General features: G+C 36.2%; 1 protein-coding gene and 1 pseudogene across 1 annotated transcript in view; both read right to left on the bottom strand.

The window, feature by feature from the left end:
- The window catches only part of DLC1 (DLC1 Rho GTPase activating protein), a 410,622-nt gene that overhangs the window by 339,801 nt on the left and 44,562 nt on the right, over positions 1-26,259 (bottom strand). The window lies entirely within an intron of this gene.
- Positions 1,679-2,476, bottom strand: LOC116581697 (annotated as a pseudogene).

Below are 26,259 nucleotides of genomic sequence, written 5' to 3'. Positions count from 1 at the left end.
TCTAGACTAATTAGTGCTTTATCAAAGTGTTCAAGCAAATGTTATTTTCAAAGAATATCAGTACTATTGGGGAGAGTATGTGCTATGGTGAGTGCTGTGAAGTGTGTAAACCAGGCGATTCACAGACCTCTACCCCTCGGGCTAAAAATACATTATATGTTAATGAAAAATTTAAAGAAAAGAATATCAGTATTATCTAAGAACTAATATGAAGGATTCTAGTGGCTACTTAATTAGAGAAACACAGGCAAAAAGATCTTCTTGGGGAAAATTTAATACTTCTCTCAGCCTGTGTATGACAGTGAGCATTGTGAATATCCAAAAGGCAGCTGTTGCATTGCATTTCTATAACATGTCTTTGCTGAAGAGTGGCTCTGTTTCTTAAACTAATGTCAAATGTTTGGCATTTCTCTCCTTCCCCTTTACCCAGGATTTACTGTTCTTATTTAGATGCAAGCTTAGCCAGCAATATCCTGCAGTTATCCAGAATCTGCAAAGCATTGTATTAGTCAAGTCTGTGATATAAATACAGCAATATATTTTTAAGCTTTAGTGTAGATTCATAATGCACAAATTCTTCTTAAGAAGCAAAGCAAAAATATTTCAAAATCATAAACTCAGAGGATAGGTTTAGAATTTCCAGTCTTATATAGACAGAATCAAATGAATGAACAAAGAAAAGTTTGCAATGATTGATGTAGACTTAGGTGCATTCTACACTTCCAAAGGGATGAAGAAAATCACTGTTAAAAACTTTAATGTGTTATTTTTAAGACAAGCATAATAACGACTCTAATTAATACAAGCTACCATATTTTTCTTCTCACAAATTTGTCTTAATCCAGTTATTTTTATTATAAAATATTATTCCACTGTACTCTGTGCTTTTAAAATTCTAAGAATACAACCAAGTATTATTCAGTGTTAGAAGAGATTCAGAGTGATTATCTGCAGTATTTAGTGACAGTTGTGGTTTATGAAAATTTTCAATGTAATTTGAAAAACTGTCATCTTACCTCAATAATAAATTTTTGCTTTATCCCTTCAATCACATTTCTTATTGGTTTGTATATTTCCATTTTCTTCACTTCTTTAACTGGAGGCTCTATAAAAGTTAGTTCCATTTTTTTTATTGACATGGCATTAATAAACCAGTAGTCATAATACTCATACACAATTCTAGACTTTTCCCTTATTTTTCCTCAAATGTGTACTCCATTGTATCTGACTAATACAGTGCAGGACTACATTTTTAATCATTGCCGAGTCACTTGTTCTTTTAGGTCTTAATGTTCACCTTTTGATTGTAAGTCTGTTTTTTTTTTTTTTTTCTACTTGCTTTTAAGAGTATCCTTCTGAATTTTAAGTTTTATTGTAACTTCACTAAAAGTGAGTATCATTTTATTTATTATTTGTATTTGTAGCATTCTTGAAATTGTCTCTCAGCCTGTTCTGGAAATTATTTTAGATTTTAAAAATTTATTCATTTGAGAGAGAGAGAAAGAGAGAGCATGAGCAGGGTGAGGTACAGAGGGAGAAGCAGACTCCTCACTGAACAGGGAGCCCGAGGTGGGGCTCAGGCCGGGATCACAACCTTAGCCCAAGGCAGACACTTAACTGACTGAGCTACCCAGGCGCCCCTGTTTTGGAAATTCCTTCCTTCCTTCCTTCCTTCCTTCCTTCCTTCTTTCCTCCTCTCTCTCTCTCTCTCTTTCTTTCTTTTAAGAATTAACAGAGGAGTCCATAGGTCTTGAGGACCTCTGCCTATTTGTCAATTTTCTTCTCTGCATTCTTTTTGGCCCATTTCCATGGTCTCATTAGGTGCTTTTCCTTCTGGTAATGGATCTTGGCCTTCTCCTTCATTTTCTCTTCCCGGGTGGCTGTTACTACCTGGTATTTCCAGCAAACCTCATGAGACAGGCACCCCAGGTAAGTAAACTTCCCTGTAAGCTTCAGGTGCATCACTCTGAGGGCAGCAGGAACCACCATCCATTTTTTCTTGTCATGGGCTGGCAGGATCCCATCAGACATCTTGAGGTGGTCCAGGGCAGCCTGGCCTCACTCAGTCTTGTGAGGCAGCATGCCTCTCACTATCCACCAAAAGACTTGGCTGGGTACTTGGAAGTGTAGGGGCCACAGGATGAGTTGGTGTTCCTGCATTTACAGAGAAAGGCCAGGTACTTCTACTTGTTTCTGCAGAAATTCCCCGAAATGTGGATGCCCTCACAGCACACGACTACAACCTTCCAGCCCAGAAACACCTGTCTGGCCACCATGGCTGCCAGGCAGCCCAGGAGATGGCCTCAGCCACAGAGCACCAGGACCCGCCCTTCCGCCATCCTCCACAGCCTCCTGGGAAAGGTGTTTTGGAAAATTCTTGACCATATTCTCTTCAATTATTGCTTCTGTCCTTTTTTCTATCAACTAGCCTCTGGAAATCCAATTACTTGTTGTTAATATTTTTTTAAAAAAGATTTTATTTATTTGACACAGAGAGAGAGAGAGAGAGAGAGTGCACGCGCACAAGCAGGCAGAGTGGCAGGCAGAGGGAGAAGCAGGCTCCCCACTGGAGCAGAGCACCTGATACCCGGCTGGATCCCAGGACTCTGGAATCATGACCTGAGCTGAGGGTAGACACTTAACAACTGAGCCATCCTGGTGCCCCAGTAACTGATAACTTAAATATCTAGATCACTTGTGCCTCTGTTTCTGTTAGATTTTCTTTGCTCTTGTTTCTCAGTATGCTTGGATATATATTTTTTAATGTACTGAAGATTTTATTGTTTTTATGGTCATTTCTTATTCATTTCATTTGAAGTTTTTGGCAAAATTAATTGTAGAAAAGATAGACATGCACTGTATTATGTCTTTGTAGGCATGTAGTATAAATAGCTCTTGTATAGTTTACTCAGCATGTGCAAACATAAGATTTTAGAAAAAGGTGTTAGAAGCCTATCAGATTAAATACGCTTTCTATTGTTTACCCAGATATTAAAAACTCTAGCCTTTATATATAGATGCCATTCTGTAGCACCCAGAAGTTAATTTGTTTTTCATAGTAATTTTAGATAGGAGATAACTCCAGTGTGAGTTTTCCAGAGGTACCTGGATATTTTTGATCATCTGTTAGAAATTCTGAATGAAATATTGTAGAGACTCAGGATAATATTTTCTTCCTTCAGAGAAAGTTCAGTCTATTTGCTGGTAAGCATCTATACTGGGGGCCAATCATATTAATTCGATTGGGTTTTGAATTACCTTTTGGTGGGTTGAAATCTTGGTAAGATTTACTGTTTCTGGTTCACTTCCCTTCTAAGAGTGTTACCCTCCAGGAATCCCAAGTGAGAGCTGAGGAGTTGACTAATCAACTTCTCCTAAGTTAGACTTGAACTTCAGTTTTTATCTCAGCACCATATGGCTGCTGAAAGCTCTTCTTGGCTTCTTGTTCTTTGGTCCTGCACAGGCTTAGAATTCAGTAATGCCCTAAATGCAAAACCTTGAGTATCAGGCCCACTTTCCTGGGCTCCCTCTTCCATGGCATATATTCCTCATCCTGGCTGGTGACACTTCTCTTTGACAATATTTGTCTCTCTTTAATATGGAGACTGGGGCGCCTGGGTGGCTTAGGGGGTTAAAGCCTCCGCCTTCAGCTCAGGTCATGATCCCAGGGTCCTGGGGTTGAGTCCCACATCAGGTTCTCTGCTCAGCTGGGAGCCTGCTTCCTCCTCTCTCTGCCTGCCTTTCTGCCTACTTGTGATCTCTGTCAAATAAATAAATAAATAAATAAAATCTTAACATGGAGACTTGCTGAAAACTCTGTTGCCTTCTTGCCTTTTAGCAGTGCCTTATTGCCTTATTCTCTGTTTCTTTTCTCTCTTCAAATGCTGGAGAGGATGAGAAAATAGTCTGAGAAGAATGTCACTTCACAGTCGTTGGGGCCACTACTCTGCAATTCCCTTGTTTCTGGTATCTTGAACACTAATCCCTACCTGCTTCAATAGCTTCTGATGCCTTCATTTATAGTTTCTTTTATATTTATTTTTTGGATTACTATTATTTATAGTGGGAACACTGGTTTGCTATGAGCTATTATATCATAGGCAGAATTTGAAATCTCTATTTGGTTTTAAGTTGGCAGATTCTCAAAGACTCCATGAAAATTGAAAAATTAAACTCTCTGTCATAGTTTCAGAAAAAGTTGGAATGAGACTCCTGAGCCATTTATAGATGTATCAAACTGATGTTTCAAAAGAGCATGCATATATATATGTATATATATATATTCCTAAAATGTAGTAAAGAGGAGACCTAAAGCATAAATATATTGTATCTTTAGGGAAAATTTACCAGAAAAACTGAAACTAGGGAACACAAAAGCAAAATATGAAAAATATATGAAAATATAATTGGAGAAAAAAAATTAATTGCTTGATATTTTTGAAGACAATATTCAAGTAATTGGTGATCTTTCAATATCTTTATTTTGGCTTTTACAGAAATTCAGTTGAATCAACATCATTAAAAGTGTGTATTGGGAGGCACAAACTATAACTAAGTGTAAGTAGTGTTAGCCCGTCTCCAAGAAGGCCTTGACTTTCACTTAGTTTAAATAACGGAATTTGGAAAATACATGACTTTATACATGAATATCCTAGTCCCTTCATTTTTTTTTGTGGCACTGGTGAACTGAGTGATTTTAATTTGGGGACTGTATGAGGACAGAGGAAGCAGGCAGAGAGACTGAGAGACAGTTGTTGATCTGCTTCATGGTTTGAACTTACTGAAGCTCTTGGTATCTTTCCTCTTCTATACAAATCAGTAAGCAGTGGGCCCCAGGTTGCTACATTCATTTCATCTATAAGCAGGAAAAGAAAGCAGAACTGTTTTGGAGAAGAGGAGGAAGGATAAATCAGTGATCTAAAGAAGGAAGGAGGAAGCTCTGGGCACTAACAAACACAAGCTTGTGCTTCAGAGATAAAAGTACAAATACATAGTCTATATCATCACAGAAACTTGTAAACCAGAGAATGGAACAACAGCTGTGGAACTTAAAGTATTTGGCTTTCTACCCTAAACATAGGCACGGAGTTTAAGGAGCCACTAATTATTAAAGTTATCACCTAGAACAACCCCCCAAAAGTAGAACATCTGGTTAATTCCACAAAAACCACAGTAATGAGTAGGGACAAGATTAGTATCTATGACATGCCAGTGACTACAGACTTAACTAGACATTATTGTAGGGAGGCCTCTTTTTTGAGTGATATCATCCCACTCTGAGGTGCAACAGCTAAAAAAGGAAAACAAAACAAAAATAACCCAGACATCCCTCCTTTTCTAGACTTAAAAACCTGAGGAATCTGCATACTCAGCACCCAAGAGTTTTGTAGGGAGCCAGACTTAATTCAGCATATCAGTGTGTTACTGAGAAATACAAACAGGGACACATTTCAAACCCTATTTAACATACTTCTTCTTTAAGTTTGACTTAGGGAATCCTAAGAAAAAAGCTGGGGAATGGTTGAAGTCATTACGGAATGGGAGGGTGATTAACTGAAATAATGATCAATCCACTGGTAAAATCACTATAGGGAAAGATTTGGTAGTATATCAATTACAAATCAGAAAAGTCACATCAACACATTCAGTGAGAGAATGGTAAACTTCCCTGTGGAAAGAATAATAACACAGACAAGTCTTCCATAACCGAGAACAAAGAAATATGAGAAATGAGACATAAAGTAGTATTTGCCCTCAATACCAATGAAATTTGTACTGTGCTCATCATATGGTCCTGGTACCACTTAGGCAACAATCCTCAGGGATATAAAATATAGGATATAATGTATCTCACAAGACTGTCACAGAATTTAATCTCATGCATAATATACTATTTTGGGGGTTAAAATATGTTGATTTGTTTTCTTTCTCTGTTACTTTCAAATTGTGAGAACTGAAAAAGTAACACTCATTTCTCGCTTTCATCTTCTGATCTCCACAAAACCTTCCCAAAGGGCAAAACTTATTGGAAACCATGGCCTAGGCCTGTTCCTTTAGTTATGACTAAGATTTAAATCATCATACGCTGAAGGCAGAAACATTTGGCCCTATGTAAATTAAACAAAGCTAGGACTCAGTTCTCATGTCTCTTTGACTTTAAAGCATTCCTCCAACTTTTACTATGTTCTGGGCTCAAGCTTTTAGCTGCATTAACTGAGATGTATGCTATGAGTCTTTACTTGTTAGGGACATTTTCTCCAAATGTTGATTTCTGGAATCAGAAAACAGTTTATTTCTTGTAGAAATAAAATGATCACCCTAGAAGTCTTCTCATCTCCCATACTGAGGTTAAAATATATGCTGTTTTTTACTGAACAGTTTTGTGTATGAATTTGCTGTTAATATCATCCTATTCTTACATTTTCTTATTAGGTATATGATTTATGGTATCAACTCTTTTTGTGACATTGAGTAGTATCTCTTTGGCATAAAACTAGATTTGGTTTAGGTGAATGTGTGGTTGTAAAAAGTTGGTTTGTGATACATTTTCAAATATTTTATCTTTATTGACCTGACTGACTCAACTAGTAACTGGTGGAGACAGGATTATTGTCCAGGCCATCTGATTTCCAGAACTTTTACTCTTCACTAATTCTCAAAACTATTTCAAAAAAGAAAAATATAAGTTGTTTACTATAGATATAAGGTCTTTATTTCCTCCAAGTCATAAACTTACAATACAATCTTTTCCCTAGATTTTGTCAATTTTGGTGTATGTAGAGAATAGGCTAAGAATTAAAGTACAAGATCATATAGGAAAACTTGAATATTGGCTGTCATTTTGGAATAGGTGTTTTTGTAGTTTACTTGTCCCTTTATTTTTTCTTTTTACATTTTTTTCAGTCAATCCCAGCTAAAGTGGTATTCCTGGTTCTTTGAGAATATATTGTAAATTATGACAACATGAAAGTGTCCTGCTTACTTATTTAACATTTTTCAAAAGACGCCTATGTTCACTGTTCCAGGTTTTAAGAGATTTTAGAATATTGTACACTTAAATCCTTTTAAACTCTGCCCCCAGTACACTGAGGTATGGGTCCAGGGTATTGACAGCATGGATAAGTAAGTGTTAATAATTTTTTTTTTACTCTAAATAACAGAAATTTAAAAATAAAACTCATCTTGAAAACTACTTCTAGCTGAGTTGGTCAACATCAGTGATTATGGCTGGGCAGGCTGCTTACCAGGTGACTCAGCCCCTTTGCAATTGCTCAGTCCATGGTATGCCACTGTGCGTATCTACTTACACTCACATGGAAAAAAGGTTGGTAATGAATCATGAAACCCTGAAATATAAGCATACTTTTAAGAAAAATACATGGGATTTCCCAGGATTTAAAAAAGAGTTTCTCTCCTTTATCTCCTAAAATGTTTTTTCAGAATATTATCTACATTATTCTTAAAATTAATCCCACCCCCATCCTTTCTCCATGATGCTCAGTATATTTGATTTTTCCCTTTAAGTTCAGAAACATTCTGTCTCAGTTTGGAACATTTTTGGCACGGATGATGTAGTTTTTAATATGCTGCCATGTACAATACCAGATTTGACAACAAGGGGAACAACATAGTTTCTTGACCATTTTCTGGGAGCTACTGGGTGTGTGTGTGGGAAATCTATGCTTTCCTATTATGGGTCTCTTTAGCCATTTTTTTTTGAGACCAGGATGGCACAGGCAACTGAGGCTGCTTTGCAGGCATTTCATAGATTACTGAGGAAGCCAATTTAATGAGCATCCACAATCATTCCAGAGGTTAACCTTATGAGGCAATTAAGAAAAATCATCCCAGTATTGTGAAATGACCTAGAATCAGAGATCACTGGCCTTAACAAAGACTCTTTTTATGTAGAAAGTTAAGTATACACTTGGACTTGAGTAAATAATAGTCTTTGGAGATGTGGAGATTGGCACATAGCTCAGCACCAATGAAGTTGATAAAATAGAAAGAAATAGAGGTAACCTTTGCCTTTTTAAGAACAAGGAAGGGACATCTGGAATTCATGAGACAATATTTCCAGTGTCATTTAAGGGAAAACTGTCCTTTTCAAAGAGGAGATTGTCTTGATATTTGTTTTACTTAATGCAGGGAATGCAATTTCCAAATTTTATCTATTATTTACTGGTTATTGTATACATCACAGTTAAATGCAGGACAGAAATCAACACAGAAGACATGAATTCTGGATTGCCTCTTGGCATGCTAATACCAAGTTGCGAGATCATGTGAAAAGAATAGAAATCTTGATCAAAAACACAATGGAGTATTCTCTAACTGAAGAAAACTTTTCAACTTAGTAAGAGATATAACTTTGTAATACCAGATTACAGGTTTCTCCAACTCTACATTTATTGTGGAAGTCTCAATAATTATGTGCTATTGAAATTGTCAGTTTTTACTCCCCAAATCTTATCATAATTCACAACTCTTAATATAATTTTCTTATAAAGTTAAAAACATGTTTTTTAAAAAATGAAAAAGCATTAAAATGAAAGGTAATGAAACTTGGGTTTAGTTTTAAAATGGGATTCGAATTTAAAAAGTAAATATTTTTAACTGAAATTGTACACTTTATTTTATGAACTTTTTCTCTTTTTCTAGTATATAACTTAATGATTTTTTTTAAAGATTTTATTTATTTATTTGACAGAGATCACAAGTAGGCAGAGAGGCAGGCAGAGAGAGAGAGAGAGAGAGAGAGAGAGAGAGAGGGAAGCAGGCTCCCTGCTGAGCAGAGAGCCCAATGCGGGGCTCGATCCCAGGACCCTGGGATCATGACCTGAGCCGAAGGCAGCGGCTTAACCCAGTGAGCCACCCAGGCGCCCCACTTAATGATGTTTTGATGACTTTTACTTTAAGGCTAAAAAGTTATCCTTAATAAGTCTTGCAACATCAATGGCTATGAACAAATTTTTCCAAATAAAATGATCATCCCAACAAAAAGAAAAGGTATGCATATATGTATGTCAGATTTTCTTAAGATTTGAGACAAAGAAAAACAGATGAAATAAATTTGAGAAAACAAGGTGTATAATTATCTTTTGCCTTACTTAGGTCACGTTACATTCATTTACTGGCGATTTCTTAATCAGACTTTGCTGATATTAAGTCTGACTTGTTTTCAGTTGCATCCAGCATCCAATTTTGTTTGAAATAGCTTTAGAAAACTTACATAAAAGATGAAAGAAGACTGTAGCAGTAGTTGAAGAGTTATCTAATGAAAAGAGTTAAATTTAAGATACAAAATAACTTTTCTTTCTTCTTCTTCTTCTTTTTTTTTTAGGAGTGCGAGGGGTGTGGAGGAGAACCTTAACCAGACTCTAAGCATGGAGCCTTAGGCAGGGCTTGATCTCACAACACTGATATCATGACTGAACCAAAATCAAGAGTCAGATGCTTAACCAACTGAGCCACCAAAGCACCCCCAAATAACTTTTTTAAATACAAATATCTGTATAGTTATATTAAAATTAAAAATTAGTTTATTTTTAAAAACTGTATCAGATCACACCTATACCTATATCTTACCATAATCTGACTAAGCTTACCATTTAACATCTGTTCTGAAATCTAACCATCGCCCAAAATAAAAGTGTTAGTCAACTCATGTTATTCTATGTTTGGCTAGAGGAGATACTGAAACATTAAAGTATCTAGATATCCTCATGTCAAATTGACAATATGATGGCTAGAGTTTTTACTTTTCAACTATTTCCGGAAGCATTAGATAAAATAGTCATCATATAATTACCAGAAGAAAACAAAATGGCTAATTGAAATTATTTTTCTCTTCTCCAACTTGGACTGCTTTGGTATACTACAGGGATCCCAAATGATCTTAGAATTCAAGCATGCTTTCTCTGGAAACTTGCATATAGCAACAGTGGTAACCAAGACCTGGGAATGCTGACTTTGCTGTACATATGATCAGTCCAAACCAGGCTGATCTCACCTGACCAAATCTAGAGTCTCACAGTTAGTGTAAACCTACAATCATACATGCTTGGTGGTTCTGGCGCTGCTGGGTCACCTCAGTGGGACATTCCAAATGACAAATTCATCAATCACAGCTGTATCTGCTCAACTTCAACCACAGCTGAATTGACTGCATCTTCCAAACAAGAGTGACTGTGATATGAGTAATAATAGTGAAATGACAATACTGGTTTATACTTTCTTGCTTTTTTTATTCCTTTCATAACGAATTCAGTTATTACCTTACTTGTTCTTCATAGTAACCTATCAGGCAATTTAGTCCTTATTTTAACAGAAAAACTGAAAAATAGTTCAGTGACTAGCTCACATCACAATGAATCTCTTCAATATTTCTATCAGAATCAGTAGATGAAATATTTTTAAGATATATATCTACTTGTAAAATAAAAAGGAATGAAATATAATTATGTACATGTAATAACTAAGATACTTGCTTTATCAAAAGAGATTAATAAAGCAGTCATTTATATTTCAGTTGTTTGTTATAATTATGAAAATAGATAAATTCCTTATATGCTTACTAACAGAAGAGATGGCCCAGAGCATTTTGGTTTTTTTTCAGAGAGAAATGTTTACTGAGTCTAAACTAAACCACCAATTCATTTGTCTGGTTTAAGAAAGCGTATCTCATTGGAAATCTCATGACTATCCTCAAAAGAATTTATAGAAATGCCACTACCCTGGGTTAAGTTTTTTTTTTATTCAACTTCCTATAATTTGAAACGTAATAGTGCTTCAATACCATTGTAGAAATGCTATTATTTTATAGTTAAATATAATTATAAAATGACTTCTTTATCTGTTGAAATGTATTTTAGAATATCTGATACGATATGTAGCAGATGTAAAAGATACAGAGTCCAGCTAATTGTTTAAGCAAATAAATACATTCTGAGGTTGCAAAATATGACTGCCTTCATTTTTCTTCCCATCCATTCAGCTGACAACAAAAATTGGGAACACACTGCAAAGCCTTTCTTAGATTGTCAAATTACTTTGTTCTGTGTAACCAAGGTTTGAAATCCTTCTCATGGTTAAATGATAAAATTAAAATGTCTCAGTTGCCATTATACTACTATTTCTTGGATATGGCATTTTAAAAGAGTGTGGTGAAGAAGACGGAATTATTTTTTCGACTACGTGCAGTTTGGCTTGTTCATGTAGTTACAAAAAAACAAATGTTTGTCCAACAAAATGCTGAGAACCATGTCTCCTGGGAAACTTATACAAGGTCATAGTTTCATGAGCATAAAAAAAAAAAATCTTGTAAAAGCAAACTAGCATGTAATATGAGAAAGTAAAAAGAGTGGTTGGGGAAAAGTCTGATTCTGTTGGTTGAAACATCTATTAAGAAAAAATAAGTTACTGTCTTCTTAAAATACTATATTTGCAAACACACTCATAGAGTAGTGATCAATTTCCAGCAATATTACAGAGAAAAGAGAAGTCGACTTGGAACAAAACTGTTTAATAGAAAAGGGAGTGTGAAAATGCTTAATATTGTAGAATGTGCAGTCCTGGGATAATTTGCTGAAGGGTACATAGGTGACAGAGATAATGAAGGATAGACAAGCGTGGCTGTGACTTCTATCAACCCCACGATCCTGCAGGTTTCATTCACTACTGAATCCCCATGTGCCAAGCGCTTGACACATAGAGGACTCTCAACAATTACTTCCTGAATGATTGAATTAGTACACAGTAAACAATCTAGACAAAGCTATAATCATTGATTTGATATCAGAATTTGTAGAGAGTTTATCGCCTCAAATTAGGTGAAATGACTCCTCTGTTTATAAACTGAACAAAATGACTCCTTTGTTAGTAACAGCAAGTATTACAAACAAGTATCTCAAGCATGAAAATATTTTCCCTTGGTGAAGGAAAAGGGAGGAGATGACATGCTGTGCAAACAGAATCATTTGTGTTTAGATACCCACATTGTACACGCCTTGCCCACACAGAAACATACTTGACTGGCATGTTAAAATATGAGTATTGCATCATGTTACTCTTCCCTTCAAAACTTCCTGAAGGCTCACATGACATTGAGGGTAAGAGCCCTAGATCCCAAAGATCCTCACTTCTTGGAGCTTATCTCCTGCAGGCTTCATCCACCTCACTCTGCTCCAGCCACACTGCGCACCATCCCCCCACAGGTCCTGTTTTAAGCCCTTCCTGCTAGTTGTGTCCACTGACTCTGCAACTTCCTCACACACACCCACAGCAGCAAAGCCGGCTCACTCTGTTGTGTCGTTTAGGTCTTTATTCCAATGTCACCTCAATGGGGCATTCTTTGGCAACCTTGTCTAAATTTGCATTTCCTCTATTTTTCCTGCCTTATTTTCATGTATTATTATATACTTTCCTACATATTGTATTTATACATTATTTATATTATCTGTTTGTCTCTCTCTCTACAATGTAAGCTTCACGACGGTAGGAATTTTTGTCTGTTTCGTAGTTGATTTGTCTTTTGTTTATATCCTAAACCAAACACTGTTTGGAATACAATATACATTGTATTAATGAATGAACAAATGAACAAGTTAACCAAATTTTTTTAAAATTGGGGATTTTCTGGTTAGCTTTTATTTCCAAAATTTTAAAAGATGCAAATTGATTGAAATGATAAATATTAAATGAAGTGGCAACTATTAAAAAGGGAAAAGAGAAAAGCTTTGCATCCCAAAAAGGAAAAAACATCATTTCTTTTCCAGATATCACACAACAGAGTTTTTGGTAACAGAAGAATTTTAGATTAGGTGCTCTTAATCTGGAGTTCATGGATTCCTAAAAATTTCAGAAGGGGTCTCTGAACCTGTATATTTTTAGGCCAGTTTGTGTTACGTACAGTACTTATTTCACTGGTAAGAAGGACTATAGCCTCTGTCACATACTGAAAGACAATGTTTACCAAAGTATTGTCTCTTTACCATCCATGTTGCTATAATCAGGGTGAGAGGGGGTGCTTACAAAAGTTGTATATTCCTGGGCCCCTCTCCAGACATTCCAAAACCAGAATCTCTGCATGACTGACCCAAGACATTATGTTTTGAAGTAAGTTTCCAGCTAGGTTTTCATCAAAATTTGACTTTAGGATTCACTACGTCCAGCAGGTGGCAATCCCCAGAATATGATAAGCATTCCATATGGTGGTACCCCAGGTTACACAGCATCACTTCCATTTGACTGTCTCAGCAGACCAGTGAGGTCTACACAAAGGTAGATAGCTCTTCTCTACATTTCCCTGGCAAGGGGACTGATGTTCAGGGAGAAGTTATTTGACCTAGTTCTCAAAGTTAAGTCCAGTTTTTTTTTCACTACCTTTTTAACTTTCTGAAAATGAGCGACTTCCACAAAGAATTCAAAGGGGTCTTCCTAATATTGTAGACAAAGCATTTCTAGTAGCACTCAAGACATTTTCTGAATTTTTCAATACTATCAAGTACGTATATCGAGCAAGGTTGATAAAACAGCCCAGGTAAAATGAAACTGTAGAAGCACTGCAGGGTACCTCTATATAGCTGATAGACATTTGGGCCTCTTATTCTCTAGGTGGCCCCTTTATACTGCATCCCTCTACTGTTCTTGTTCACTATGCCTTTTGCTTTGCAATGATTTTTGCTTTCACGACCAGCATCACACAGCAGTGCTTGCAGGCCAACAGTTTCATGTGAAACTATTTTTTTTAGCCTTGACTACATTGCCCTTGAAAGCAGAATTTATGTGCTCATTTTTCTGTTTTTATGGGATTTGACCTCAAATAAGATGGTTTCTCTGGCCCCTTAGGTCTGAAACCTGGGATCATACCCATACAGGTTTCCACTAACGTTGACTGAGCACATACTATAGTACTGTTCTAGGTACTTGCACAGACTGTTCCACCTTTATACTAAGCTGCAGAAAATCAGTTTATGACAACATAATTAAATCTGGAGTGTTATCAATAGGCTTGAATGGCTGCACAGCTTATTTTGTAGTTGTCATAACTGAAAACACTGTCCATTTTCAAAACATGACCTTAATTGTGGCTTAGATGATCAGCACTAAACTCAAAAATTGCATTTAAAAATCTTTGTTCTTGGTACATTTCTATTTCTGTGCACAATTCTTTGGTTGCATTCAGCATTTTATTTAATTTACTTATTTGAGAGAGAGCGAGAGTGGGAGGGACAGGGAGAGAGAATCCGAAGCAGACTCCATGCTGAACACAGAGCCCAACATGGGGCTGGATCCCACAACTGCAAGACTGTGACTTGAGCAGAAACCAAGAGCTGGATGCTCAATTCACTGAGCAACCCAGGTGCCCTGCACCCAGCACTTAAAAATGCATTCCCCCCTTCCTCAGAGTATTGTAACCCCTTATCTAAATCCTACACTATGACCCACTCACACTGTTTGAGAAATGTTTACTGAATAAAAGAATAAAACAAAATTATTTATTTATTTTGAAAGATTGCATTTATTTATTTTAGAGAGAGAGAACACTAGAGAGAGGGAGGAACAGAGAGGAAGGAAAAGGAAGAAAGAATCTTAAGCAGACTCCGTGCTGAGCAGGGAGTCCCACATGCGGCTCAATTTCATGACCCTGAGATCATGACCTGAGCTAAAACCAAGAATCATTCACTGACTGAGCCCCCCAGGCACCCCAAAACAAAATTACTTGAAAAGTCACCATTTCCGGGGTACCTGGGTGGCTCAGTGGGTTAAAGCCTCTGCCTTCGGCTCAGGTAATGATCCCTGAGTCCTGGGATCGAGTCCTGCATCAGGCTCTCTGCTCGCTGGGGAGCCTGCTTCTTCCTCTCTCTCTCTGCCTGCCTCTCTGCTTACTTGTGGTCTCTCTCTGGTCAAATAAATAAATAAATAAATAAAGCTTTTATTTATTTATTTATTTATTTATTATTTATTTATTTGACAGAGAGAAATCACGAGTAGATGGAGAGGCAGGCAGAGAGAGAGAGAGAGAGGGAAGCAGGCTCCCTGCCAAGCAGAGAGCCCGATATGGGACTCGATCCCAGGACCGTGAGATCATGACCTGAGCTGAAGGCAGCAGCTTAACCCACTGAGCCACCCAGGCGCCCCAATAAGTAAATAAATCTTTAAAAGTCATCATTTCTGTGGCCATTTTGTTGGGTTATTTAAAACATGGTCCTGTCAAACAAGTAAGATTATATATGACGAATTATGCTCCTGTCAAGTTATAGTATTACAATAATGACTAGAAGATTCTTAGATATTTAAATCAGGAATGATGAAGGCAGAGGTGAGATGTATCTTACAAAAGATATACAGTGAAGTAGAAAATTATTTTATAAATATCAGCCATGAGAGAAAAAAAGAGAGAGAAGTAGTATAATATTAATTTGTTTTTAAGGGAGTGGGGCAGCTGTAGTTACTTTACTTGAAGAATTCGGTGTTATAGGAAATTCTAAGGATACTAAGGAGAATAAAATACAAGCAGCTTTCCAGAGGGAATGCATGGATAAACAAATAATGCTAAGTGGGACTGAAAGTAAAAACAAAGTTCACACAAACCCTCACTGGGAATCTAGCGGTTTTAGCAAGGAGAACCAACACAAACCACAAGGTCGAACAATAAAGCCACAGTTATATCAGAGTTGTGACCCTCGTGCAAGTCCCTAGGTCACCAGTGGACGCTAGAAAAGTCCTCCAATGTTGGAAGGGCTATATCACAAAGCCCTTTAAAAAACAAAGCAGAATGATCTGAGGGATTACAAAAGACAAAGTTTAAGTCATATATGCATATACAACCATCAAATGTCATCAATTAAGAATTTAAATTCTGGCCAAAATGTAAGCAGCAGAAGCCCATTACCATTAGGTGTGGTGGGCAACTTCAGCAGAGCAATTCTGACAAGATCCGTAATTTTAGAGTTGGAGGGAGCTTTAATAATCATCTAGTCTCTCTCCCTTGCTTTATTGATAAGGGATATATCTATACGAGAGATAAAGTGAGTTTCCCAAGGTCAAATTAGGTAAAAAAACACATTACCTCTAACTCCCAGCCCACCACAATTTCTACTAACTTAAGTTTTGATTTTTTGGAGCCTTGATAAGATAGAGTCAGTAAAATGTTCTAACACGGGGTGAACCTGTTAAAGAATTACCTTGTTATTTGAAATGCTAAGTTGGCATTTGTGAAAACTCCAAAGTAATACTTTGTTCCCCGCTGCACAGAGCTCGTGCTGTACAATATGCAAAAACAGTGATCTCGGATTCAGTCACTACCAGAATTTTGACATCATGGATGTTGCTGACACTTCAAATGACCTTTTGAAATAGGGGCTATAAATATCATTCCATTTTTTTCCCTCAGACCAGATTTGGTGACATTTCTACCACTACCCTACTCATGTCATGCGTAAATACTAAAATGCAAGGACACAGTTTTTCTTCACTTACCAAAAAAAGGTGTGCTTATTACTTTTGGTAAAAATCCTCAAAAAGGATAGTTGTTATTAATTTGGTAACCAATTTTATAAAACAGCATGTTATATAAAAATATGAAGTCTTCCCTCGAAGAATAAAATTCAACTAACACACTAATCAGCTAAAAATGTTAGCCTTCAATGCAGTTCCGTTACCACAGATCAATCTATTTCTTGTGTCTAGCTATGAATAAGAATTCTTTCCTAATAGAATATGATTTTAAATGACCAACAAATTATAGTTTGATTTTCTAAATGCAGCACTTCTAAGAGTTCTCTAAAAAGCAGTTCTCTTGAAAGTCCTCCCTTTTCTTGTTTTATCTCTGGAGAATTTCTAAGTTCTGTGAAGCTCTATGTTTTTCATAGTTCTTTCTTTCCCTCCCCCTCTTTCATTCTCTGTCTCTTTTCTTTCTTTCTCTGGGACAGGAAGTTGAGGGTGTTGACCTCATCTGGATCTTTCCCAATGTCAGAAGGTGGTCTTTTCAAAAAGATTCCTAGTTGTGGATTTCTTTCTTCCGGATTTTATTTTTCAGATAACTGTGTCAATAAATGAGCTCTAATTATTTTTTTCCCCTCCGCTCCTCATAGTTGTAAAATGACCAAGTGACTCCTTTGAGGCTAATTACTGGGCAGACTCTCAGAGAATTAAGTATTATCTCTTTGTTCATAGACAGCACACTATGCTTTCCAGACCGGGCAGGGTTGTGGGCTGGGAGTGCAAGCAACAAGCTCTCCTGTTCCTAAGACACTCAGCTCACAGGCATCAGCACACGGGATGCTAATACTCTGGACCTACTTCTCCTGCACAGTGAAGTTAATGAAGGGCTGCTATTATGATTTCCTTTTCCTATCCAGTCTAAATAGTAACCTCTTTGATCTCTAGAAAAGGGAAATGTTATGGAAAAACTGCTTCCTGTGAATAAGTATACTAAAACTAGAATGCCACATAACATCTTCTATAAAAAGATTTTTGTGTCCAATTCTTTTTACAAGTTTATGAGGAAGAAGAGGGGTTGGGGAACACCCCCTCCACTCACCCAGTACTTCTTTGGGTACCTGTGTCTGGAATGCCAACATCTACCTGTTCCTGAACCTACCCATCCTTCAATCAAATTGAAATTCTTCATCTTGCCCCCTCTAAAACTTGCCCAGATGATTCTGCTCATTGCCATGGCTTAGTATCTAGGATTGTACTGGAATTTATTGGATGCTCAATAAAGAATTGATGAGCACATGAAGAAATGAATGAATGTCAGCAGCCAGTGAGGCTGCCTCACCCCAAAACAGTCTATAACCCTTGCAGGTTTTTAAAATATGCTGCCTTGTACTCATTTATATCTGAAAAGGTCTGGCCTGTGTCTAATTGTCTCATAGCATTTAAAGAGCTGTGTTTCTTCTCTTCATAGCAGTTTTTAATCTCCTGCAGCTCCTTGTGAAGTGCCTTCTTTGTTCATGATAAAAGCTCAGCAAATGTTGGATGTCTAATTAAAAGACTTCCATAACCTTCCTCAAACTCTGTGGAAATGTTCTATGCAACCATTCATTTCGTCATCATGACACAGTTATTCGGATCTGATTAGGCACTGGAGTCATAAAGCCAAAGAAAAAAGTCTCTAGCGTGGAGGATATACCAGGGAATGGGCAAAGCAAATAAACAGTTATAGCTCAAGATAAAGAACGTCACTCTAAAGGCATGAGAATACAGTCATGGGAGAACAGGGTTCTGAGAACAGACAAAAGAAGGCCTAGGGAGATACTTGGGGAGGTGATGGTATGGATCAAAATTAAGAAACAAAAGGAGAGACTTTCCTTCCATGTTTTCTGATAGCACACTTCTGTTATTCGAAAGATAAAAGGGATTACCAATTATGAGTGGATATCTGTTACTGAGGCCAGGCATTTTTAGGCATCACAATCTAAACAGCAACCTCTAGTACTATGAGCACTGATTCTGAAGACATATTCCATTCCTTGCTTCTTTGGAATACGCTGGTCATGTTTCACAGTGTGAGTGGAAAACAGGGTCCCCTGGATATAAAAATATGTGTAGAAATAATGTGATAATAATGAAATACATCCTACCACCGAAACAGCATCTCATACCAAGGTGTCTTGGAATGAATTCACCATCTCTTTAGGTGAAAATTCAGCCCATCAGTCCACACAGTATTTCTTCACATTAAATAAAAGTAGTTACTTCTCCCACACCTTTAACAAACATTCACATCTTCAGCCTCTTCTTTACCTTCCCTCTCAACCCCTATACTGTCCTGGGTATGTTTCTGCCTTCAGGTGATAATCACTAAGTATCCTATCACTATCCATCAGGCTAGATTTCTGTAGAGTTTATCTTTCGTAGTTTTTAACAATTATAAGTTTAAAAAATGGGGGTTCCTGAGTAGCACAATCAGTTAAGCGTCACACTCTTACTTTCAACTCAAGTAGTGATCTCAGGGTAGTGAGATCAAGCCCCGTGTCCGGCTCCACGCTATGCAGGAAGTCTGCTTGGGAGTCTCTCTCACTCCTCTTCTACCCCTCCCACCTGTGATCTCTCTCTTTCTAAAATAAATAAAAATAAACTTAAAAAAAAAAAAAGAACAGTAGTTAGTTGTCCCCTTCTCAAATACAAAATTTATTACTGATTTCAAACTCTACATGGTCCTTCAGAGAAGGCATTTCTCCCAGCCTGTGCCATCCCCTTGCAAAGTATTATATTCAGTCCCCTTTTCCTAAGATTACAGTGCAAGTTAGTGGTAGAGCGGGCACGGAGCTCATTTCTTCTCTCTGATGCCAATGTGCTTTCTATTACACCATAATAGCTTCTTGTTTACATATTAAGTCAATAGACATGGTATGCAAAGATGCTACCAAAGACCTACTGTGCTATGCTTCTGTGCGCCTAGAAGCAACAATATCAGGAAGACACTTTTATCTGATAATATCTAGCTCATCTGCCTTAGGAATAGTGGAGAGAAAGCTCCGTGCTGGGAGCTTTCTTCCTTTTCCATCCTACTCTGTATCTGCACTACCTGGGAGAAAGCCACATTACCGAGATAGATAGGACAAAATGAGACTCTTACTGTTGTTTGACTCTAGACTTTTCCTAGGAAAACACGTAACTACTTGCTGCCAGGCTGTTCGGTACATATGTCTTATCAATCAGCAAATAAATTTTCAAATTAGTCTATATACATTCTACCCAAATCTATATAAGATAATTTTATTAAAAATATACCAATGTCTCAGCTGCTATTTCATCCTGTAGTCTAGAGTAACAGCACACATGCCAAGAGTAATTAAAGTCCACATTCACTGGGGACCCGTCCTTTGAGAAACTTAGCTGGCACTCCATCTTGAACAGGAAGAATAAAATACTTCTGCATTTTTGTTTTTGGTAACTCATTCTTACTGCAGATGTGTCTGTCCTTTTTTTTTTTTTTTGAGATTTTATTTATTTATTTGTCAGAGAAAGAAAGAGAGAAGGAGAAAGGGAAGGGGAGAGAGAGAGGGGCAGGTAGAGGAAGAACCAGGCTCCCTGCTGAGCAAGGGAGCTGGAATTGGAATCAGGACTCGATTCCAGGACCCTGGGATCATGACTTGAGCCAAAGGCACACACTAAAATGACTGAACCACCAGGTGTCCCAGATGTGTCTGTTCTTTACATCTCAGTATACTAGGCTTCTGAAGCAGAAATTAACAGGGTTGTATGTAATAAAGGAACTTTACAAGGTGTTGAAGCTCACGCTACCACAGTCTTTAGAGAAGAGCACCGAACACGTTTTATCAGCTGCAGAACTACTTCTGGGCTCCCATAACCCCATTGTTTTATTGTTGCTCATTATGATATATTGGTAGCATTAAGCATAAAGAATAACAATAAATCAGAAATAACGCGTTCTTCTTTTTGTCACTGAAGACAAGGTACATCTGACAATTTTGAACTGAAATATTTGACTATCAAAGATAGCCTCTTACACATTAGAAAAACAAGCAAAGGAGTTCAGGAGATGCTTTTTATCTGGTTGTCAGCATTCAAGAAACTTCACAAAAGACTGTTATCTAGCATGGAAATTTTGTATGACTGAATATGTATCAGGTTTTCCATGCTGTGGGAATATGATCATTGGAATGTGGGCCATGATTATGACTAAAAATTTCAGATTCCATTAGTTGCAAAGAACAACTGCTTTGGGGTGATTCTGACTTCTTTGCTATAAAATAACAGAGTAAGTGCGGAAAGAGAATGTTTTAAAAATCTGACCTGAAAAAAACATAGATTAATTTATTCAGATCTATTTCAAAAGTAAAAAGACTGTAATCTGGTATGTATTCCTACTACACGGATGTTCACTATTTTGTTTTTCCCTTTGATTTGTTATAGATAACTTGCTTATGAAAAAGATTTAGTTTTGTTTATGGTTGGAGAGGTCTGTTGAAACTAGTCAATTGATAGATTTCATGTAGATTAGATAAAAGAGCTTTGTGTGCTCAATTGTCTCCAAGTTAGGACTGGTCATTTCTGGTCATGAGGAAGCAACATTGTTCTAATAGTTGTTTAGAGTTATTATTTTTGGCTTATTATTCTCTGATGAGGAAACAGAAACCTGACATTTTGCTGGATTCCCAGGACCTATGTCTTTAAAGACTGGGATTATCAACCTTCCCCAGAGAGTTGTCCGTGAGGGAAAGAGAGCCATCTGGGACTAGAGTTGCTGTTCTATTTGTGGGGACATGAAAGAGTCCAGAAGAGCTAGAAGGAGAAAAATGGCAGCTAACTCACTTCCTTTTCTGCAGTCCAAAGGATAAAATAAATGAAAGAGATAAACTAAAAGAAAAGGAAGAAAAAAAGATGAAATTTGAATACAGAAAGTTTTCCCCCAGAGCCAGACTCAAGGTCAAGGCCATGAGTGAAGTGGGGTGAGGCCTTGGGGCAAATTACAGAGTTGGTGTTGGAGGACACAATGAATAAAAGCTTCTTGAAGCCCTGAGAGCCTTGAGAAGAAGGACCTTTGTCATCTTCTAGAGGGGTAGTTGTGCTGTGGCCAAGTGGTCAAATATAATCCAGACTCACACAAGAGAAAAAGCAACACATGTAAACAAAAGGAAATGGATGCTCTTTCTTTTCATCAACTTGATGCATTCATGTATCATATTTACCAAGAGTCACTGAGAATTCTGTCAACCCTTCGCTTTGAGCAGTTTCCAATCGAATCAAGGAAGATAGATCTTAAACAAGGTAATTTAGAACGCCACAATAAAAATTTCTCTAAATCTTTATCTAAAGATAAAGATATCTAAAAACATATTGGCATTTGTCATTGCATTTAAGTATCTCTTTATTGTATTTTAATATATCTGTTGATAAGAAATGTGTGCCCCAGATATATAAATTATAAAGCATACTATTACAGTGACTCCCCTGTGAACCCACCACCTCACTCTGGACCTGGAGTATTACCAGCGATTTGAATCCATTTATATGCTCCTTTCCTATCTCATCCCTGTCTTCCTCCACTTTGCTAAGTTATTTCACTTTTGTTTCTTATTCCCTTGCTTTTTTTTTTTTTTTAAAAAGAGGAATTGTGTATATATATGTGTGTGTTTGTGTGTGTGTGTGTGTGTGAACCTAAATAAGATACTATTTAGTTGTCTTTTTGAGCTCTATAAACATATTGAACTCTATAATTTTCTGAAACTTGCTTCCTTTATTCTCAGCAACATTATTTTACAAACATCTACTGTTATGGGTTGAGGTGCTTAATTTATTTTATACCTGGACAGTACACCTTTATTTTGATATTTGACAATGTATTTATCCATTTTCTCACAGGTGCATATTTGGCTTATATCCAATTTTTTGCTATTATGAACACTAATACAATGTATAGTCTTGTTCACATTTCTTGGGCAAATTCAAGATTGTGTCTGAGGGTAGTTTAGGAGTGAGAGTATTTTTAGAGTACATGAATGTTTAAGATAAAATGCCAACTTGTTTTCTAAAATTGTTATATCAATCATATTGATACCCAGAATGTACTGAAGTTCCTATTGATCCTTATCAACTGATACTTAGTACGTTAGAATTTTTAATTAGTGCAAATCTAGAGGCTGTAAAAAATGGCATTTCTCTGATTTGAAAGCACTTTGTTTAAAGTGCTTTCTTTATACTGTGTTTTAACATATAAAATATATCCATCTTTTCTTAATAGTGTTCTGTCTTGCTTATGAATTTCTTATTATTCTGCTTTGTCAAAAATTTATCTGTTCACATTTTCATCTAAAATATTTCAAGTTCTTTCATATTTAAATCATTAATCCTCCATCTAAAACTATAGAGGGGGAGGAGGGAGGTAGGAAGGGGAAGGGAGGGAAGGGGAAAGTGCCATGGATGAAGTTTTATTCTTTTCCAGATACATAACCAATATTTCATGCGTCGACTCCCTTTCCCTCAAGGACAGCATCGCATACTATTGAATTTCTACCTACGTGGGCTTGTTCTAGGCTTTCTCTTCTGTTTTATTAGTTATTTTTTCTATTCCTTCATAAATATCACATTATATTAATTCAATATGTTTAAAATTTTTTGACATTTGGGTGGGCCAGCTCTCCCACCTTGCATGACTTCTTCAATAATCTCTTGATTATACTCTGCCCATTGATTTTACATAGATATTTTACAATCCATTTGTCACTATTCTTGAAAAACAGAACTTTTGACTTTAACTATATGGAGTCTATGGACCAATTTGGGGACCGCTGGAAGCTTTTACAATATTAAGTCTTTATATTTGTCAGTATAATATATCCCTCTACATATTTAGATTTTCCTTAATATCTTTCAGTGAAGTTTTATAATTTCCTGCATATGGTATAATATGTAAAGTTACATAATATAAAGACTTACTTCTTTGTAATTCATAGTTCTTGTTTTTTTCATAAACAGTAAATTTTAAAATATACATTTTCTAAATTTTCATGGGTTTCTTAAATTCTTATTTTTAATATTTTGACTATTTCTGTCAAATGCTCTTAGTAGAAAATCATAGCATCTGCAAAAATCTAATTCTTAGACTTTACTGCCACTGTCCTCCCTATATTGGTATAGATCTCTACCATAAAGTTGAAGAAAGAACATCACTGTGTCCCCATTAAAAATGCTGTTTGTTGGGGCACCTGGATGGCTCAGTGGGTTAAGCCTCTGCCTTCGCCTCAGGTCATAATCTCAGGCTCCTGGGTTTGAGCCCCACATTGGGGCTCTCTGCTCGGTGGGGAGACTGCTTCCCTCCTCTCTCTCTGTCTGACTCTCTGCCTACTTGTGATCTGTCAAATAAATAAATAAAATCTTGAAGAAAAAAAAAAGAAATGCTGTTTGCTGTAGGCTTTTCTTTTCAAAATAAGTGGGATTTTATTATGTTAAAATAGCTCTAGTCTGTTCCTACTTTCTCAATTAAAAAAATAGATGTTGGATTTTGCCAAATGTTTTCTGCGAATCTGTTAAGATGATCATACTTTTTTCCCCTTTAACCCACAAATTATTTAAAATAACATACAAAGATTTTTTTTAATATCAAACCACCCTTTTTATTCCTAGGATTAAGCTAATTTGGTTAAGGTGTTTTATCTTGTTTTATATTGATGAATTGCTCAGATTTTAACATCTATGTTCATAAATGAAATTTATTCTTTTCTATTCTCTGGAAGAGTTTATACAGAGATTGAAATGATTTGTTCCTTGAAAGTAAAGTACAATTTGCTTATAAAATCATGTGTTGGGTGTTTCTTTTGTAGGAGAATTTTAAAAGCTTTTTGCTTTTAAAAGGGTTTTAAGATTATTATTTTTTTGGTTGAGTTAAGTGAATTTTTTTTTTTAGTAACTTCCTGTGTCATCTAATTTTTCAAGTTTATTAATCTAAAGTTATACATTAGAGTCCCCAATCTTTATCAGAGATTCTCTGGTTTGTATTTGTAATATTATTTGTTTTTTCTATTTTTAATATTAATTGTTCTCTCTCTCTCTTGACCTTATAGGTCAATATACTAACTTTTAGGTTTTCCAAATAATCAATTTATCGCTTAACTTTATGTTTGCTTTTATCCTGATTTTTTCTTTTTATCTTAATTATTTCCTCTCTTGAACTGGGTTTCTATATCTATTCTGTATCTATTCTATATCTATATATTCTATAGATATATCTACATTCTATTCTTTTTCTTAATTCTTAGACACATGCCTTATATTATCATTCAGCTTTTCTTCTTTTATAATGGTATTTAAGGTTTTTATATTTCCCTACAAATATCTTTTTTTGGCAACGCACATGTTTAGACATACACAACCTGTTTTATCATTTAATTATTTTTAAAATTTCAATTATGAGTGCTTACTTCTGAATTATCAGTATGAATATGTTTTAATTTCCAAATATGTGGGAATTTCTATTATTAAATTCTCACCTAATTGTCTAATTTAATTGCATTGTGGTTTGAGTATGTGACAGCAATTTTTTGAAATTTTTTGAGACATACTTCATAGTCTATAATATCAATTCCCCAAATGCTCCACAGGTGATGAGAGCAGTATGTATGTTCTAATTATTGGGTGCAGAGTTCTATATGTGCATCAGATTAAGCTTGATTATTATGCTGCTTAAATCATCTGGAGCTTTATTAATTTTTTTACTTGCATTTTCATTATTTAAGATAGCTCCCACCAAAACTGTAGATTTTTAAAAATTTCCATCTAGTTTATTAGTGTTTTACTTATATATTTTTAGTCCATTTTAGTTGTATACAGTTTAAACTTCTTATATTTTCATGGCAAACTGAAACTTTTATCAATCAATATTGATTTATAATTTTATGCGGTGATTTTAATAATTTATCTTAAATGCCTGTATTTCATTTGTATTTACCTTTTCTTTTCCTTTACCTTGCAACCTTTAAAAATCCTTAAATATTACATATGTTTGTAAACAGCATTTGACTGGAGTGTTTTCCACACAATAAACTTTTAATTGATTATTGAAATCTGCTTCCCTTTGTGATTAGTGATACAGTTGGATTTTTTGTTATAACATTTTTCTTTCTTTAAAGATTTTATTTATTGATGTGAGAGAGAGAGAAAGCAAGGACAAGGTGGGGGTAAAAAGGCAGAGCTGAAGGCAGCCACTTAACTGACTGAGCTACCCAAGCACTCTAGTATCCCATTTTGTTTTTTTAAACTTATTCACCCAAGTTATATTCTTTATCCTTGAAATTTCATCATTTATTTTTAGCCTGACAAATTTACATTATAATAACATCTAAAGTTAAAAAAATACCTACAAAGGTATAAGGAACTTGGACCTTTTTAAATCTGATCACCACCCCCCACTTCTGACCTACCCCCCAGCTCTAGCAGCTGACTTCTGTTTTGTAATCTGCAACTGAAGCTCATTGCTTGATCTTAACAGATGGGAACTCTGCAGGCCCAAGCTGGGGACTGGAAACACTTTTTTTTTCTTTATTTTTTGCCAGAGAGATATTTTGCTTCTGCCACCGCTAGAAGAACTACTAAAGTCGAGAGGCTTGGCTCAGGTTGGTCTGGCTCAGGACTTAGCGTCCCAGTTGCCATGTTGACCAGGCAGCTCTGTTCATCCTGTCTGCCCACTACTCAGGTTCCTATCAGATTTCTGGGTCTTCTCTCTACCCTTAGTTCATGTTGACGTGTTTTTAGAAGAGTACTTCATTAGTGATCTTCTTACTCTTTGTG

Source organism: Mustela erminea, chromosome 21, assembly GCF_009829155.1.
Source record: "Mustela erminea isolate mMusErm1 chromosome 21, mMusErm1.Pri, whole genome shotgun sequence".
Lineage (NCBI taxonomy): Eukaryota > Metazoa > Chordata > Mammalia > Carnivora > Mustelidae > Mustela > Mustela erminea.
Note: the sequence above shows the minus strand (reverse complement) of the source record. Positions and strands in the feature narration are given on the sequence as shown.